The sequence below is a fragment of the Gopherus evgoodei genome, chromosome 5 (assembly GCF_007399415.2).
Source record: "Gopherus evgoodei ecotype Sinaloan lineage chromosome 5, rGopEvg1_v1.p, whole genome shotgun sequence".
Taxonomy (NCBI): Eukaryota; Metazoa; Chordata; order Testudines; family Testudinidae; genus Gopherus; species Gopherus evgoodei.
The window spans coordinates 64601371-64620885 of record NC_044326.1 but is presented as its reverse complement, the minus strand read 5'-3'; the positions used below and the strand labels follow the sequence as shown (position 1 = coordinate 64620885).

Here is a 19515-nt window from a genome sequence, read left to right as displayed (position 1 = left end):
ATAGAAATTGTGTAAATTGTTAAGTGGCTGAAGCAACATTTTCATTGATGTTGGTCATGTATTGCATTAAATTGGCACAGAGAAATATTTTACAGTGGAATTGTTTTCCTTGCTTAATTAGAAAAGAAATAATTATGTAGTGATTTTGTTTTTCTTAGGGAACCTATATTTAATGTGTGACTCCTAACTTGTGTCTCGTGAAAGTATTTATTCTTGAAGGTTACAACCTTATTCTAAAAATATTTATTATTTTAAGGCTCTGGCTTTAATACAAAATTAAAAAATATACAGGGAATTTTGAGTTACAAATAAAATTTAGTCCTTTAGTAGTAGCAAATGCAAGGGCGTATCCTAATCTTGTTTTACACATGGAATGGGCATAGAGCAGACGTCGTGCTATGTAATTTACACACTAATTTTATGGCCTCTTATTAGAGAATGATGTAATCTGATATAACGAAATGGCAGAAGTGCAAGTCATGGCATTTCCTACATAGTCTTCCACCAGAGGATGCTCAGGATTTTGTTCTGAGATCTTTCAGATCCCCTGAGAATCCCATGGGTTTTGGTGGGTCTATTAAAGATCTGTGTGTGAAGGTCCCATGCCTCTGTATTAGCTCAAGAACCGCCCCCCCCCCCACCATGTACCATCACGTTTTTGTTCCCTGGCAGTGTAGCTCCAAAAAGATCACTCTGCCAAAGATGCCTTGGTTTATTTTTGCCTCTGAATTATGGGAAGGGTCTTGCGGCATGCAGAGGATACATGCAAATATTAATATAATCTGCCACTTTATTTTCCTACTTTTGCTCTCTCCTAGCCAATATTGTGTTGGATGTCTTCAATAGCTGTGATAAAAGCCACATTCAACATATTACTGATTTGAAACTTACTTTTTAATGTAATTGTTGTGCAGCACCTGATGTCAAGACCCTCCAGCCTTTGTTCTGTGAAAGGGCTCAGTTTGTACTGTGCTGGTGGTTTCACAGCTAGTATGGAACTCTGCTGTATACTGGAGCCAGCCTATTTTCTGGTAAGTCTTAGTTATGGCTAATGGAATTAAAACAATATTGCATGATTTTGCATGGTATTAAATATAATCATTTTAACAATGCAGTATTGTTTTAAAATATATATATGAATTTTACCCCCTCGAGTAAGGCTGGCTCAGATATGTAGCAGTGTTCTATGTGCAATGGGATATTACCACTGGATACTGAAATGGCACATGCAAGGGGAGTTGTTGAATCCAGGTAGCTGAACTTGTACAAAACAAGAAAATACTTAATTAATCACTAAGTGCTCTTGTAAGTTAAAAAGTTGCTATTTGAGTAACTCAGTGTACATCATTCTAACATTGCTTTCGTCCTCAAGCCCCAAACCATTAACAAATATATTTTAAAATGTTTTTATATTTTAGTTTGAGAGAGACACTTGTGAGTTCAGATTTTAAAATTTGAGAGACTTAATGGACCTACCATAATGGCTGTTAAAGTTCATCAGGTGAAAAAGGAAGAAAGCAAATATTAGAAAATGACTATTCAGTACTGATTATAAAAGCAAGACTGCTGCCTATCTATTGCCAATAAATCCCTAATAAATTTAAACAGATACATTTTTTCCACTTCTTTTTCATAGTGTTTTGGTTACAAGTAGGGAGTAAAATTTTCAAATTTTACTATTGGGAGTGCATAAAATGTTTAGGCACCTAGCACCTATTTGCATTTTTAGGCACAAAAATGCCTTAGAAAATCTGCCCTTAAGTCCTGTTTGAAAATTATTGCTACTTGTGTTATCCTAGTGCCTCAGAGCCTCAGTGATGGACCCAAGACCCTATTGTGCTAGGCACTATACAAACAACAACAACAAAAAGACTGTCCCTTCCCCAGAGAGTTTATAATCTAAATATAAGACAAAAGACGACAGATAGGGTTTAGACAGAATGAGGGTGAATGCAGGGAAACAGTGAGACAGTACTGGTCAGCACAATAGGCTGTGGTCTCAGCATTATGACAGCCTAACCTTTTGTAAAATTGTTTTGTAAGCTTCATGGAAAAAGAAAGTTTTAAAGAGTATCATCAGTTGGTTTTACAGAGGTTTACAGTAGCTTCTTCCATGCTTGTTTGAAAATTTTAATAAGCGAGTGATGGAGTACTTAGGATCCTAAGTCTCTTCGATGCAAAATCTCATCTCTCTAATTGCTCTGTTGAGGGTTATAGGGAAAGAAGGTATGAAGGGGGCCAGGTTCCAGACCATACAGGGCTTGCAAGTTTTATTATTGCAAGTACTAACTGCATTGTAGATGTTGCTGGGAATGGTGAAGGGGAGAACTGGTTTCACAGCTAAAGAAGAGACAGTTAGACTTTTGGCATGCAGGAAAGTCTTCTGTTGTTTGAAATCCAGGAATCAGTAAAGCTTTTGATACTGTGGAGGAGGATGCAGGCTCTTTCCTTCCCATATTTTGGTAAGGGGCAGAACTGACTTCAAATTTAGCGAACAAGAAGTATGTGAATAAGGGTGATCCAGCTGATAAGGTGTACTGGAACTTTCAGAAATCTTTTGAGGTCTCTCATCAAAGGCTCTTAAGCAAACTAAACAGTCAGGGGATAAGAGGGAAGGTCCTTTCATGGATCCATAACTGGTTAAAATCTAGGAAACAAAGGATAGGAATAAATTATCAGTTTTCAGAATAGAGAGAGATGAATAGCAGAGTTCCCCAAGGATCTGCACTGGGACCAGTGCTGTTCAACGTATGCATAAATGATCTGGAAAAGGAGGTGAACAGTAAAGTGGCAAAATTTGCATACAATACAAAATTACTCAAGATGGCTAAATACAAACCAGACTGCAAAGATTTATAAAGGGATCTCACAAAATTAAGTGTCTGGGTGACATAATGGCAGATCAAACTCAGTGTTGATAAGTACAAAATAATGCATATTGGAAAAAAATCCCAACTCTACATACAAATTAGCTTTTACCACTCAAGAAAGATATCTTGGAGTCATTGTGGATAGCTCTCTGAAAATGTGCAGCGGCAGTCAAAAAAGCAAATAAATTGTTAGGAAGCATTAGAAAAGGAATAGATAATAAATCAGAAGATATCAGAATGCCACTATGAAAATCCATGATACGCCCACACCTTGAATGTTGCATGCATTTCTGGTCATCTCGTCTCAAAAAAAGATATTCGAATAGGAAAATATGCAGAGAAGAGACCCCAATAATTTTTGTTGATCGAACAACTTCCATACGATCAGAGATTAAAAGGCTAAGGCTGTTCATCTTAGAAAAGAGAGGATGCCCGGGGGGCGGCGGGGGGGAACATGTCTATGATAAAGGTTTATAAAATCATGAGTATGAGAAAGGGAATAGGGAAGTGTTATCTACCCCTTCATATAACATAAGAATTAGATGTCACCAAATGAAATTAATAAGCAGCAAGTTTAAAATAAACACAAGGAAGTATCAGAGGGGTAGCCGTGTTAGTCTGGATCTGTAAAAGCAACAAAGAGTCCTGTGGCACCTTATAGACTAACAGACGTATCGGAGCATGAGCTTTCGTGGGTGAATACCCACGTCGTTGGATGCATGGGACGACAAAGTAGGTGTTCAGCCACGAAAGCTCATGCTCCATTACCTCTGTTAGTCTATAAGGTGCCACAGGACTCTTTTTTGCTTTTACTAGGAAGTACTTCACACGATGCACAGGCAACCTGTGCAACTTGTTGCCACTGGTTCTTTTGAAGGCCAAAGTTTTTAAAAAAATTATTTAAAAAGTTTGTGGATAATAGTTCCATCAGTGGCTATTAGCCATGATCGTCAGGGATGCAACTCCATGCTCCAGGTGTCCCTAAACCTCTAACTGCCCTAAGATTGGAAGATGGGATGGATCACTTGATAATTTCCCTGTTCTGTTAATTCCTTCTGAAGCATTTGGCAGTGGCCACTGTAAAGAGACAGGATACTGTGATAGATGGGCCATTGGTCTGACTCTTAGGTTCTTAAGTGTGTTTATTTTAACTTTCCATATTTAGATAGTTTTTCAAAGCTACTTCATAAAAATATATCTATATAAAATAGGCTTGCTTTTTTGACTTGCTTGAAATTATTCTGTTCATTTAGAGCTTGATTTAATAATAAAAAGCAACAAGAAACAAGGACCAAATTCATACCTGTGTAACTCAAGTTACTGAAATTATAGTAGGGATGAAAAGGACCCAAACTATCCAGCTGCTCTGCATCAAAATCCTCCCTAAATATTAAAGAAATCTTTGTTTCTCTGTTTAAATTGAATTGAGCCGAGCCATTTTTTATTAATTCAGGTCAGCATGACAGATAGTGGTGTAAAATAGATTCTTAGGAGTTGTTGTTTTAAGCATTTTACCAAATTAAATGACTGTCACAGTTGGAAATAAACAGTTTTAGAGGTTCAGAGTGGAGAATTGCTAATTACTTTGAGATATAACCACTCTCAGACTGATTCCATGGCTGCTGATCCATTGAGACTACACGGATTGTTTAGGCCAGGGGTAGGCAACCTATGGCATGTGTGCCGAAGGTGGCACGCGAGCTGATTTTCAGTGGCACTCACGCTGCCTGGGTCCTGGTCACCAGTCCCGGGGGCTCTGCATTTTAATTTAATTTTAACTGAAGCTGCTTAAACATTTAAAAACCTTATTTACTTTACAAACAACAATAGTTTAGATATATATTATAGACTTATAGAAAGAGACCTTCTAAAAATGTTCAAATGTATTACTGACATGCAAAACCTTAAATAGAAGTGAATAAATGAAGATTCGGCACACCACTGCTGAAAGGTTGCCGACCCCTGGTTTAGGCTAAACAGTCAGAGTTTTACTTGGAGAGGAGCTCAGAAATATCAAAATCAACAGCCATAGAAGACTGCTGCCCTTTTAGGGTACATCAACACTATGATAAAAGCCGATGGCACTGAGTCTCAGAGCCTGGGCCAGCTAACTTGGGCTTACAGGGCTCAGGTTGCCAGTCTAAAAATTTCAGAGTAGGTGGTTGGGCTTCCCCTCATGGAGTCTCAGTGCCTGGGCTCCAGCTGGAGCCCGAACACTTACACTGCAACTTTATAGACCTGTAGCCCAAGCCCCCCGAGCCCGTCAGCTGGCCCATGCCAGTCATGGTTGTGCTTGTGTTGACATACCCTTAGAGAACTGAGTCACAGAGAGAGTGGAAATTATATCAAGGAATTCCTAATGTAAAGGAGAGTACTCCCTCCTAGGGCAGGAACCCTTTAAAAGATGTCATACAGCCCAAAGAAGGAGAATTTTCCATGATTTATCATTCATTATAGAGCTCCACCAAGGAAAGATTCATCCAGGATATCTTTTCAAATAGTGAATGGAGGCTGAAGTCCCAACTTGGATCAGTAAGATTTCGAAGGAAAGGTCTTCCACTTTTGGTATTCAGAAGAGAAGCTATTTAAGTATCCTTCTGAAGGAATTGGGGGCAGGAGCTATAACTCCTTTATTTGTATTGGGATAGCAGCTAGAAGCCCCAGTCAGGAGAGGAACACCGTTTTGTGAGGTGCTCAAACACACTGAAGAACTTGCAGTCTGAGTAAACAGCCTCAGCAGCACAGTTCCAGGTCTGTTTAGATGAGCTCCCTACTGCTCCAACAGATTTGCAGCTCCCTATTCCAAACCTTTTTTTTTTTTTTTAAATTAAATTTAATTTCTGGTGTTTTTCAGCAGGGGTTAATATGCTGGATAGTTTGAATGGTTTGGCAATAATGTGTGTTTAGTGTGGTTATTACCCTAGGGTAAATGCGGGCAAACTATGGCCCATGGGCCACATCCGGCCCGCAGGACCGTCCTGCCCAGCCCCTGAGCTCCCAGCTGGGGAGACTAGTCTCTGGCCCCTCCACCGCTGTCCCCTCTTCCTGCAGCCACACCGCTGCATAGGCCGAGCTCTGGTCCACCGCTCCCACTGGGCAGCATGGGGAGTGCAGCTGGCTCTGGCCGGGTGTCGCGTCTGTGAGCTCCTGCTGCTGGTAAGGGGGTGGGGAGCAGGGGGGTTGGGTAAGAGAGCAGAGGGTCTGGGGGCAGTCAGGGAGGAGGGAGTGGTTGGATGGGGTGGAGGTTCTAGGGGGTGGTGGTCAGGGGATGGGGAACAGGCAGGGTTGGGAGTGGGAGTCCTGGGGTGCCTGTCGGGGGCAAGGATGGGGATAGAGGTTGGGAGGGCAGTCAGGGGACAGGGAGTGGGGAGGAGTTGGATAAGGGGATGGGATCCTGGGGGGCAGTTAGTGGGGAGGGGATCTTGGGAGGGGTTGGTTGGGGACGAAGAGCAGAAAGCGGTTGGATGGGGGCGGGTGTGGATAGGGGGCAGGGCAGTCAGGGGACAGGGAGCACAGGAGTTGGATAGGGGGCAGGGGTCCTTGGAGGGGGCAGTCAGAGGACAAGGAGCAGGGGGGGTTGGATGGGTTGGGTGTTCTGAGGGAGGCAGTCGGGGCAGGAAGTGGGAGGGGTGGATAGGGGGCGGGGGCCAGACTGTTTGGGGAGGTACCATTGTCCCTATCCAGCCCTCCATACAGTTGTGCAACCCCACTGTGGCCCTCCGGCCAAAAAGTTTGCCCACCCCCGCCCTAGGGCAATCAACAGGCATCAGAGGATTAAGAAGCCAATTTAGCAAAAAAAAAAAAAGAAATTGTTTGTGAGCATAGGATTTTTTTAAATTGTTACTATTAAATTATACGACCTATACATATAATACAGTACTACATATACAAGTCAGAAAGGATACCATACAAAAAGAACATATTTTCATCTTCAGACTTTGCCTGCGTGCTTGTGGAAATTTGTTGTTTTATCTTGGGGCCAATTAGGATTTTGTAAAAGTATAGCAAGTTGCCAGGGCTCAAATTGAACCATGTATGGCAGTGCATGTATAGAATACCAGTGCATCCACAGAACTACATAACATATTGGGTCCTTCTTTACTGCTGTAGGCTATGTCACAGTTTGAAGTGAAAACCCATGAAGTGGGAGGGGGCAAAGGAGGAAGGAAGGAACCATTAAGGTTAGGAAGCTCCTGGGAGAGGAGTTAGGGGAGCCTCCAGGGAGCAAGGTAAGGAAAGACAAAAGGAAATTGTGTGGAAAAACAGGTCAGGTGCTTGTGGCACCTTTTTTATTAACATTTTGTCATAGCAAGGCATTAGAGACACAAAGCTGATGGAAAATGAGAGAGATCAAGTGACGGATATGGGGAACACCTGAGGAAAATAGGAAAGGGAGGAAAGAGATTAGAGAGCCCAGCAGATATAGAGAAAGAAATGAAGAGCAATTCAGTGGAAAGAAAGTAAAATGGAGAGACACAAGAATGAAGAGGGTAGAAAATAAGCGGAAGAAGAACGAAATAATAGAAAGGGTGAAACAGAGCAAATGGTACGGAATCAATACAATCGCTAAAAAGCAAATGGTCTGGTGGGGGGTGATCGAGAGGGGAAATAAAGATAGCAGTAGAGAGAGAAAAGCAAGAGAAAAATTGGAACTTCAAGGTTAGTATTTTATTTCTTTATTCATGTTCATGTGTTTTTTCTAGTTTCGTGGGGGTGGGGAGAAAGGGAAATGAGGTCAGGGTGGTGTGCTGCTGGTGTAAAAGCTTCCCCTCGCCTTTCTGAATTTGAACTCTGAGTTATTAATGATTATAGAGTAGTTCCTTTCTATAGGTTAGAGCAATCATTATGCAGCATTTATACATTCCTGAGACAGCTTGACATTTGTATCTCTCAAATTGTAAGCACAGAGACACTTTCATGATTTTTTTCAGATAGAATTAAATACTGGAGGTTAGAGACCAAGGATATTTGATATGCCAAGGGAAAAACACATTGCAGAACTGTGATACAAATCATTTATTTTCAGCTGAGTATTTCTTAATACATTTTATTTAAGAGTGCAACACTCACAGCTTTGAAAAATATTTGGTGTCTTTGAGGTGAAAGAGTATATTTCAGTATCAGATGATAACTAAAACAAACTTTTTAAAAGCTGCTGAGTACGGACTCTTTAATTTCAGACTGCTTTTGGAGACCCCTCTTTACATATTCCCTTGGTGGTCTTTCAAAAGCCAGGTGTCTGGGATTGTCTCCAGCCTACTCTAAAAGCATCCAGGCCTTGGATTACTACATGAGAGCTGCCTTTTATTTAAGTCTGCCTATTTACATAATGCCTGCTCATTCAGACTGACTTGGAATATATAGCCAAGTTGAACCGAAACCTTAGCAGGTCAGTGGTGAAAGGTCTTTGTTTTTTCACTGAACAAAATTTAAAATGTCACTTCCTCACAGCAGGAGTTAGATAATATTATGAAAGCATTTCTGGACCTCTGATTTACATGTACATATTTTTAATATTATTTTAATTTAATATTTGATATTTACTACATAAAACATTGAAGAAGAAACAAAACAGCACTTAAATATTGTTTTGAAAGCATGTGTGTAAAAACAGTATCATAAGTCAAAATATGTATATAAGTGACATGACAACCCAGTCCAAATATCAAAATAATCTCCTTAGTACTCAGAGTAGTTCTTCTACATATAATCTGTGAATTTAGTTCCAAAATGCAATGTTTCCATTAAGTTAAATGCTTTTTAGTAAGGTAATCATTTTCTAAATGTAAGCCTGAATTGTATATTAAATTATTAATATGCCAAGAAGCCAAATTTCTTCTGTTATCACTCCACTAGGTATTTGTTGAATTTTAGGTTTTTTTTTCCCTTGCATTGAGTAATCTTACTGGTTTATTCAATAAATCCTTGGCCTTGCCTTTTTAGAGCTGAACTTCAAGTCCTCCTTGATATTCATAACAAAATGGGTTAGATGGTCTCAGTTCAGGCATGTAGGCAAGGATCCACTTCACAAAACAACAAAAATTGATAGGTTTTTGACAAGTAGACTACATTATTAGTGATCTTTTGAAAAGAGAGGTTTTTATAGTCTGTTGCCTCTATAGCACTTGAACAGTGAATAAACAAAATACCTGCTTTCAGTGAAGTAAGACTAAAGTAACCAAGTAGCTGTAATTGTAAATTTTAGATTAGTAAAAGTGTTGCTATGGTGATCTGATGTCTCATCACACTTTGCTTTGAATGAAACACTAACTATGAAGGTAATTGTGCAGTATTTCTTTTCATGTTGCTATTGTTTGCTTGTGTTTTCATGCAGAAAAGCAATGTCTCTATAGCCAGTTTTTTTTTTTTTAAGGACTTCATAATCTGATACCAAGACTTTATTTTCACCTAGACACAGTGGTGTTAATGTTTATGTATTTACCTCTATTTTGGTAGCCTAATAAACATCATATGCTTATCTATTTTTATAAAATTGTATACTGAATATAAAGTATATCTTCGTTGAAATATTTCCTTTGAATTGATGGAAAACTAATGATCTTTCAGTAAAATGCACAAGTGAATCGTGCAACTGATGCAGAGTGTTAAATCAAACAAAGGTGTTTGTTTTTTTCCCGAAAAATCTTGCATGAACTTTGTTAAATAAGTCTGTCAAATGGATTACATTTTTTATTATGCTTTCTTAAATATTTTGTTCTTGACAAGTATATTTTTCAAAATGTGAACTTTCAGTACTAGGTATTTCAAAATTGTTGATTGCCTCTTCATGTGGAATATGTTAAATAAAATCTCCTACTGTGTTTCATTGATCCCAAATTGACAGTCTTCCTTTAATTTTGAGGGGTGCTCTTAAAGAGAGAGCAGAAACTTTTGTAATGTCTTGTAATTCTGAACAAGATTGTGATTTATTTAACGTTTTTTTTTTAGTTTTTATACTTGTACCGCAAAGATTCGTATACATTACCTAGCTTATTCATTAATGTTTATATATAGATATATGGATAAGAAAATATTTATACAACATATTTCAGTAGTAACCTGATATACAAGTAAATAATGGTAACCTGATGTACAAGTAACTAGTGTTCACTGTAATAATGAAACACACAACTAATAAAGTTATACTAAAAGCTGGTCAAAAGGAGAAAGATTTTTGTGCTCGGATTTAAGAGCTGAGAAACTACATGACAGGATAGGGAATTTGCCAGATGGGCAAAAAGCTTGCTACTTGGATACTGTAAATGGTTAAGATGGGAAGAAAGAATAAAAAAACAAAAATCAGTTATGAAAAGAAACATAAAGGTGGAACAAAATTTACGGAAACAGGGTGGAAGTTTGAAGATCCTTCAGACTTGCTATGTTAACAGCAATATTTTGAATTTAAATCTGTGATCAATTAAGTAGGCAGCAGATAATCAGAAATGTTTCATAGGCTGGATGTTAGATAACAGAGGTTGGCAAGATAATTATAATAAAGATGAAAAATAACTAAGATGTGGATTAGAATATTAACCACTATATCAATTGTGAATTTTAGAAATATTTATTATGTGAAAGCTTCAGGACCTAATAATGGTATTGATGTGATGCATAATAAAAAGGAGACCAGGGATTGTAAAAGCATGAAAAAATTTGAAATTCTCCTTTGAAGTAGGTCCATTGATTCATCTAATGATGAGTTGCTCCAGTTACCATGGTGTACAGAGGCAAACATGAAGCAGTCCACTAGGGGAAACCTTTGGCAGGGAACTGTCTTCTGATGGAATTCTATAGACTTTTTCTGTTTCTGCTAGTGACAATAGTTTATCTAAAGAAAGTGTAATAATGGAAATGACTGCAGTGCTCTCTGCATTTCAGCATTGTTATAAAGCTACAATGGAAGAATCCTGCAACAGGAGGTCACACACTAGATACAAGAGTGGTAAAGTAGCACCAGCAACACCAAAACAATGTGGAAGCAGAATAAAACTCCTGAGGATTTTGCAATCTATCCATTCCATCTTCACTGCTAGGATAATTGGAAAAACATTGAAGCTTTGATTTATCCCAGTGCTAGTTCTGATCTCAGAATAGGGACTAAGGTGGAAGTTAGTGGGCCTCCCCTGGGTCTGCTGGGGGACATTTTGGCCTTTGGCACACTTTCAGGAGTAGCCCTGTGAGCTGCCTTAATGTGTGCCTGGCTTCAGTGTCATCTGTGGGTGTTGTACAACTCTGGATAGCCAGGATACAGGAGTGCCCTAACATGCCCCTGTGCCAGGGGCTCCTGTGAGAGAGAGTTTAGAGCCAGCTGCATTGGCTGTGCAGGGAAGGCTCCCTGCACTTGGGTGTCTGTGAGGAGGGGTTTACAGCAGCCTTGTGGCCAGAGGCGCCGACTTTGAGTTCCTGGGGAGTGCTTGATCCCTGCTCTGACCCAGACCCCACCCCTATTCCACTTCTTCCCTCCAGTCCTCACCCCTGCCCCGCCTTTTCCAGCCCCATTCTGCCCCTCTTGCACCTCTTCCTGCCTCTGTTCCTCCCCCCAGCCCCTCAGCACCTCCTACACACTGCTGAACAGCTGATCGCCAGCAGGTGGGAGATGCTGAGGGAGGAGCTGATTGGTGGGGCAGCTGGTGAATGCTGAGCACCCACTATTTTTTTTCCATGGGTGCTCTAACCCCGGAGCATGCACAGGGTCAGCACCTATGCTTGTGACCCGTTTGTGACAGCACAGCTGGCTAAGGTGTCTCATAGCTGATGTGGGTCTTTTATGGTACCAGCTCTTCAGATTCCAGGCTGGGCTTGGCTAGAATAAATCTGTGGTGAGAGAAAGTGGGCTGCAGCACCAGTGGGTGACTCACTTGGTGCAGTGTCACCTTAGCCCTGATGCTGCCACTTGCTCTTCGTCCTCCTCCTCCTTGTTCTTCTTATGCTGTTAGGTGGAGGCATCATTGGTATGTACCTTTATGTATTTGTATAAATCTTTTCTATACTAAAAAAATTATTCATTGCTGACAATAGTTGTCAACAACAGAGGTGCTGAACTGGTGTGAAACACAGTTGAATTACAAGGATGGCTAAGGAAAACCTTATCCATTGCCATTTGAGAAACTGTGGGAAGTGGAAGCACAACTCAAAGAAAGTAGCAAAAGACTCAAGGCAGAACTCTGTATAACTTTCCCATTGAAATAATTTTAAGCTAAACTCTCTCACTGCAAATAAAGAATTGTGTTTAGATATGAGTCAAATAAATGTGCTCCTAAATATAAAAAAATCAAAACCAGCAGGGCTGGCTCCAGCTTTTTTGCCACCCCAAGCAGCAGGGGAAAAAAAAGGCAACCCGCGATCAGCGGCATTTCAGTGGGAGCTCTACCACCACCATGTAATTCTTCTGTGGCAATTCGGTGGCAGATCCTTACCTCCGAGAAGGAGAGAGGGACCCGATGCCGAATTGCCGCCGAAGAGCCGAATGTCCCGCCTCTCTCCGTTGGGCGCCCCAAGCACCCTCTTGCTGTGCTGGTGCCTGGAGACGGCCCTGAAAACAAGACAATGTTCACGACCTGTGATTCACTTTCTAAATCTAGCAAAATTAAATGGATGATTGATTATGGGCCTTTACAACTTATTTTCAAGACCCATTATTCAAGCTGAAGCACCTTCATATCCCAGACTTATAAAGACAGGCAGGCCATGCTCCTGAAGAAAAGACTATATTGTTTTGGAAAAGATAGTTTAAACATAAGAGAAGTAAGGAAATGAGTTAGAAATGTACTTGCGCACATACACTCGTCTGGATTTTCAAAGGTATTTAGGCGCCTAAAAATGCAGCTAGTGGAATTTTCAAAAGTGCTTAGGCACCTAACTTCCAAATCTGGGCTTCAGTGGCCACGCTCTGCCCTTGGTTACCTGCATGTAACTCTATTGATTTCACTGTTAATCATAAAGTAGTGTTTAAATGAGCTTCACTAAAGCAGCATTTAAACCCTAACATCTACAATATGGAGACTATACTGGCATAATACTGTTGGCATAAACCCGTAGTTTAGATGCCGCCTATACTGAGAAACCTTTTTCTGTGGGTGTTGGAATACCACCTCCCTGAATGACAATAGCTATGTTGATTTAAGCATTCTTCCGTTGACATAGCTGTGTCTACACTGGAGGTTAGGTCAGCATAGCTAACTGGTATGTTTTTTTTTTTTCATTCCCCTGACCGATGTAGCTATGTCAACCTAACTTTAAAGTGTAGACCAAGCCTTATACTCAGAAGGAAACCGAAAGAGTTACTAATAATTGCTAAAGGGCCATCTGTATAAGGAAGAAGCTTCTGAAAAGAGCGTGAGAGAATAGGATCAGGCAATCATTTGGTCAGTATAACTTTGTAGATGAGAGAGAGAGAGAAAGTCCATGGAGACTGGAGAAAAAAGGATGAAAATAAAGAGGGAAGTGAATGGTAATAACTGGGCTGTAGGTATTTAGGGGGCTCAACAGCAAGTCTGTTATAGGGTAGAAATTACTAAATAGCCTTACTGGCTCCCTGCTACAAACTAGAGGGGAGCCCCTGCTGAGTGGGAGGGTTGGGGAGCCTAGTCGCGTTGGGCAGCCTGGCTGGAGGAGGCGAGGGAGAAAAACAACAAAGAAATATGACAGTGAGTTTTCCCTTTCCAAGCTTTTATTAGCTTTGAGTTTGAACTTTTTGTTATGCAGCCAAAAGAGGTGAAAGTGAGCCAGTACTGAATGCTCCACCTATTCGCCAGTATACTACTGCACCCTTTTTTACCGGTACTCCATACCGGCTTACTTTCACCTCTGGACTACAGTCCTGCAAGAACAAATGCGCATACTTTACACGCTGTGTTGTCATCAGTGGGGCTACTGCAACTATTCTAAATAGTGTGGCCCCCAAGAACACGTGTCATTTTGGGTACAAAACTTCACAATTTCAACAATCCACAAAGAGAATGTGTCTGACCCACTTGGTATGCCGTCTCTGCATTCAGAATTTTGTTGTAGCAATGATGACAGAGCATGGACTTTGTTGATGCATTGTATCAGAGGAGGAACTAGACGGGAGGGATGGATCGATGTGACAAATTAATTGTGTTCCTCTATTCTGGAAACAGAGGGTATTTGGCACATAACATACACTTTTGGTAAAGTTGCTGGACCTTTACTTTCCCAAATGACTTCTTAAAGTAGAGATTTTTGTGGAAACTGAAGTTCTGTGTAATTGAAATTTTCAGCGCTGTGAAGCAGCTTGATGACATTCTTTTAATGGTTGTTTTTTGGAACAGACTCTCATTTTCCTTATCTAAATGATTCTTTGTGTTACACAGAAAATACTAGCATATTTCAGAGAATTTCTGTGCTATAGAAACCGAATAATCTCAGTATTTTCTGTCAAAACAGTGCTGATTTTGCTGGTTTTGAGAACTGTTATTCAGTATAGACTGCTATTCTGAGCTTTTCCTTATCTGAGTTTCATAATGCTAATCTTTATAGATAACTAGCTTGTATGTGGTTCTCAGGCTCTGGAATACATTGCTTCTGGTATTTTTCCAACAGTTCTTGTCTTTCCATTTCTTGAACACCTTGTTTATTATTATTTCTTAAATATTGGGAAGCTATAGATCTGAATTGGCTGTGACATCAAGTGCACATTGATAACTAAGGTTAAGCAACCACAGCACATAGGGCAGACTTTGGTCAGCATGTCACATAGACCTTTTGTTTGTTTGTTTGTTTTTTTGGAGTGACAATCCTTGATGTGTAATGTAAAAGGGTGCCTGTACTCTTTTCTTGACCGCCTTTATGATAAAGACTATAAGCATCTAAAAATACATAAATATTGTTTATTGTAATGACAGTTTAATCTATTTGATTACTTATTTAGCTAATTGCCTAAACCATATAAACTCTTCTTTCAGTTACATTAACTTCAGTGTCATCTTCAGCCTCAGATCAGCAGCTGAACAATGTTTTAAGTTGAAGATATAGCAGAATGAACAGAACAATCTTTCCAAACACTTAAGCGTTTGAATAGAAACTGTTTTACATCTTCCTTACAATGATCCATTGTGTAGATGTTATCATGAATCTGATCAAAGTTACTGAGTCACACTGGATCTTTGACTTAGAGAACATAAGGTCAGTATTTCAGTGAAGACCTCAAATAGAAAAATACTTTCATTCTTATCAAGACAACAAAGGGCTCTAAGCCATTGCTATGTAGTTAGCATATTTTGAGGGTCTCACAAGACAAAGTGCTTGTCAGTTATAATTCTACCATTACTCTGCATAACAGCCCTTCAGCCTTGTACTCTTCAAAGGTAGAACAACTCTGAGCTGCACCAAACATGGTGTGTATCTAGTCCTCCCATTCAGAACAAGTAGCTGAAACAAAATAATGCCAACTGACTTTAAGGCAATTTCCTTCCCTCTGTGGTAATTTCCGCTTCTCATATTAATAGATTCACTGAATAAAACTTGACATCTTGTTACCATGCATATACTTCACTTCTCAACCTGTGCTCAATCAATTCACAAGGAAATGCTACTTTATATATGTGAAATGCACAAAAAATTACTCTACTTAACTTGCACAAAAAATGAAAATGCTTTTAATTCACACTTTTGCAACAAAAAAACAACAACAAAGTTTATCATGACTTCTGGCACTTTCTGGGCTGTTGCTGTAAGGTAATTATAGTAATGAATTTTTAGTCTAAAATACTAGACTGTAGTTAGTAAGTATAAGGTTGGAAATCATGTTTTGTTCATGTCTGAATAGATTACATAAGAAACGTGTAGCTTAATTAGAAATATTGCATACTGCAGTAAATATTCAGAGGACAAAATGCCAAAACCAAGAGAAAAAATTAACTCTATCAGATTACCAGAAGATAGGGGGGTTTTTTTTTGGTTTTTTTTTTTTTTAATTTTGAACTTTCTCTAGAATGGAAAGATGATGGTGGGCTTAAATGATTGTTCACAACATTAAGTATATGTGAATGAAAATATTTTAAAGGTTTATTAGTCAATGCAGTTCTTTTTAATGCATGAACAGAGTTTGAATCTTGCTATATTTATTTAGATGTACACTTATTTTAAAAAATATACATTTTGGAATTACATCTGAGGTTCTTCAATACGTACAACTCAGAGTATGCAATTTAAAGATGTTCCTGTGATTTTATACTACAGTACTTTATAATTGAGAAATATAAAATCATACTGAGGCATGCAGGCCTCAACATTGACTTAAACTGGAGACCTGCATGTATGTTGGGACAAAATTTGGCCTGTTATTACTTTGCTTATTTAGCTAATGGTTTTTAAAAGCAAACGAAAGATGTATTTTTCTTCTAGAAAAAATATTTAGGTTATGCTACAGGTCTGGCAGATAATATGGTTTGAACAGAGTTAATATAGTCTAGTGAATAGGGGAAATAGCTGTGATTCAGGACACCTGGGTTTGATTTCCTGCTTTGCCACTGAATGGCAATTTTATCTTGGTCAAGTTACATACTCTCTCTCACCTCAGTTTTCCCATCTGTGTACTGGTTGGTATCTGTCTTGATAAAGTGCTTTGACATCCACGGAAGATAAAGCTACTAATATGTGTGTTTATATGATAAATTTATTATAAGTGTTGTTATTAACTCAGTTAAGGATTTTATTTGCAGTCAGATACAATCTTTTCATTTTGGTCATGTTGTTTACTTTCCCCATTGTGTTTTTTTGTATACTGATAAATCACTATTTCAAGGCTAGGGTATTGAAATATGGAGTTCCTGCATGCCATCACATAATGTCTGATGTTCAGCTGAATGCTGCTTTGTTAAATAAAATTGAGATGCCTAGGGCATGGCTCAACAGATGTTACAGTTACTCCAGCCGTTACACTAATTTTAACATAATTATACTGTACTGAAGAATTCAAACTTCGCATTCAGTAACTTCCTAAGTTTAAAGTACTTAATATTGTGTAGCATGAGTGTTTTTTAGCAAGTCCATTCCTTATGGTAAACAAAAATAATCTTTGTTGTATTATTTTTGTGACTTGATTACATGCTGTTACCCTACTTAAATACTATACTGCTTGAAACAAGTTTAAAGTCAAATTGCATTTGTTAGATCTAATACTCATAGCTTTTTTTCCTTTTATGCACTGGGGGACTATTCACAGACATGCCTAAAAGCAAGAGGAAAGATAAGTGTTCATGAAGGGAGATGAGAAGCAAAGGTCTGCAGGCTCTGAAGCTTCATAAGAAACTCAAGGAGAGTGTGAAAATCCAGTTGATGTTGGATTTTCCAAATATGGACAAGAAAATTAAAGAGAAACCTGGACCTTAGCTTCCAAAATATGGGTGTTAGCATGAAAACCTCCAAGCTTAGTTACCAGCTTGGACCTGGTATCGCTACCACCAGCTAGGAATTATACAGTGCCTAGCTCACTGTGGTCTCCCCAAAACCTTCCCTGGGGGACCCCCAGACTCAGATGCCTTGAGTCTTACAACAAAGGGAAATAACTCCCTCCCCTTGTTTCCTTGTTACTTCCTCCCAGGCTCCCCTCCCTAGACAACCCTAGGAGATTCCCTGCTTCCAGTCCTGGAAACACAAGTACCGAGAGATCTAATCTCTCTTTCCCCTCACCCAGAGGGTATGCAAAGTCAGGCTTAGTAAATCTAACACAAAGATTTCCCCCCTGACTTCTTCCTCCCACCAATTCCTTGGTGAGCTGCAGACTCAATTCCCTGGAGTCCCCACTAAAGAAAAACTCCAATTATGACAGGGAGATATACACATTGATACAGGAAAGAAATAGTGAAATCAGATACATTTTATTTTTAAAGTAATAGAATGATTTTTTTTTAAATATGGAAATAATTGAACACCTGGATCAGCAAAAATTGATGTGTTTAGAACTGTAAATCTGATCAGTGCAGAAGAAAATTCAGAATGCTTATGTCCAAGTTTAGGAATGGACTTGGAATACCAAGTCGGGGATTGGTGAGGCCCTCAGCAGGCAAGATTTGTGCGCTGTTCCCATATCCTGCTGGGAAGCTAATGGACTCAAGTAGAAGATATGTTCAATATTGGGTTTTAGTCATGTAACAATTACGAAGTAGTTCTATAGCCTTTAGTGGGACTAGTGAATATGATTCTGGTATTGGGCCCTTGTTGGTTTCATGTACTTGCCAATGGAGGAAAAATGAACAGGTGATGAAGTAAGAAAAGGGAAGAAAATCTTCACTAGAAATAGTCTCCCCCTCTAGAATGGAGTTATTTTTACTGAAGAATTAATATGATAATGCCATGACATTACAAACAATTATAAAGAAAGAAAATTGGTTTTGAATAGAAATTAATTTTAGGAAAAAATAGTGAAGGAAAGAAAACTGTATCAGTTGCTTAAAAATGTTCCAACACTGTAAAATGGGAACTTGCTAACACATTTGTTAATATAATTATATAAAAAAGACATTTTTATATTTCCCTATTTCCCTACTCTAGTATTAAAAGGAGTTTTTTGTCAAGCAGTAACAATTTATTTTATATGGAAACTGCTGTATTATTGTCTGATGGCCATTTTATATCCATAAAAGAAATGGATTAAAGACAATTAAACAGTATTTTTAAGTGTTTACAGTATGTGGCATGCTAACAACAAACTTTATCTGAAATAGTTCCAAGAAGAATGTGGTCAGATTTATATTCCAGTAGTTAACCAGGTATGTTTTCTCATTTCCTGATAATATCCACCATTTTGCAAATTTTAAGCATGATATTTCATTTCAGAGACCACTCAGTGAAATGTTACTTGTAATTTTATGAAACATGTTACTATAGTTGTGTGAAAGACAACCTATAATATTTAGAGGAGGATTGCACTGATTTCCTGTGTGGTGTTCATAGTATTTAAAAAAAAAAACTGTTTTCCATATGGATCATTACTAGACTTGTCTTATTTATTACTTGTACAGAATATTTAGAATACCTACATATGCCCTGTTTCTAATCTCACTCTTTTGTATTGGTGAGTTATTCATACTGTTGGCTTCCTACAGATATTCATGCAGCATGATGGAATGCCTTAGATGCTTGGTATTCAAACAAATCTTCAATGATCAACTGCACACTTACGGGCTAGGCTAAGCAATATTAATATCTGATGAGCAATATGAGTATATGTGTCTCTGCATAGTACATGTGAAGTATCGCAGACAGGTGTTTGTTTTAAGGAACATTCAGTCTCAAGGTCTAACAAGTACTACCAAACGTTTGAATGTGAATTGCAAATAATTTCACCTAAGCTCCTTTTATAGCTGTAAAAATGCTGCAAGTCTGAAAAATGCTTATTGATTGAACATGTGTGAATCAAGGGGGGAGAATGTTCCCTTTCATGTGAGACAGTCTGTATTAGTGAGTAGCATACAGGAATGGAGTCTGAGAGGCATATTTCTCTGACATGAGGGGCAGAAGTTGTTGCAACACTGATCTGCTTTCTTCACGAAACTAGATTCGGGGGTAGTTTGGGGAAAGGTAGAAAAATTGTATATGTTGGTTTTCCAGAATGAGTTAATTTACTGCCTGTGAGCTACTTTTCCCTTCTCTGTCTTTGCTGCTCACATCAAGAAAGGAGTGC

At 38.9% G+C, this 19515-nt stretch overlaps 1 protein-coding gene and 1 long non-coding RNA gene across 14 annotated transcripts in view; one reads left to right on the top strand and one right to left on the bottom strand.

Annotated features, from left to right (window-relative positions):
- TENM3 (teneurin transmembrane protein 3) overlaps positions 1–19515 on the top strand; it is a 2266571-nt gene that overhangs the window by 1677556 nt on the left and 569500 nt on the right. The gene's annotated exons all lie outside the window — the stretch shown is intronic.
- LOC115651943 lies at positions 1862–6744 on the bottom strand. The gene is made up of 4 exons (XR_004000495.1): positions 6731–6744; positions 2909–2955; positions 2638–2647; positions 1862–1872 (listed from the first exon to the last, which is right to left on the bottom strand). It is a non-coding gene; the product is annotated as an uncharacterized LOC115651943 (long non-coding RNA).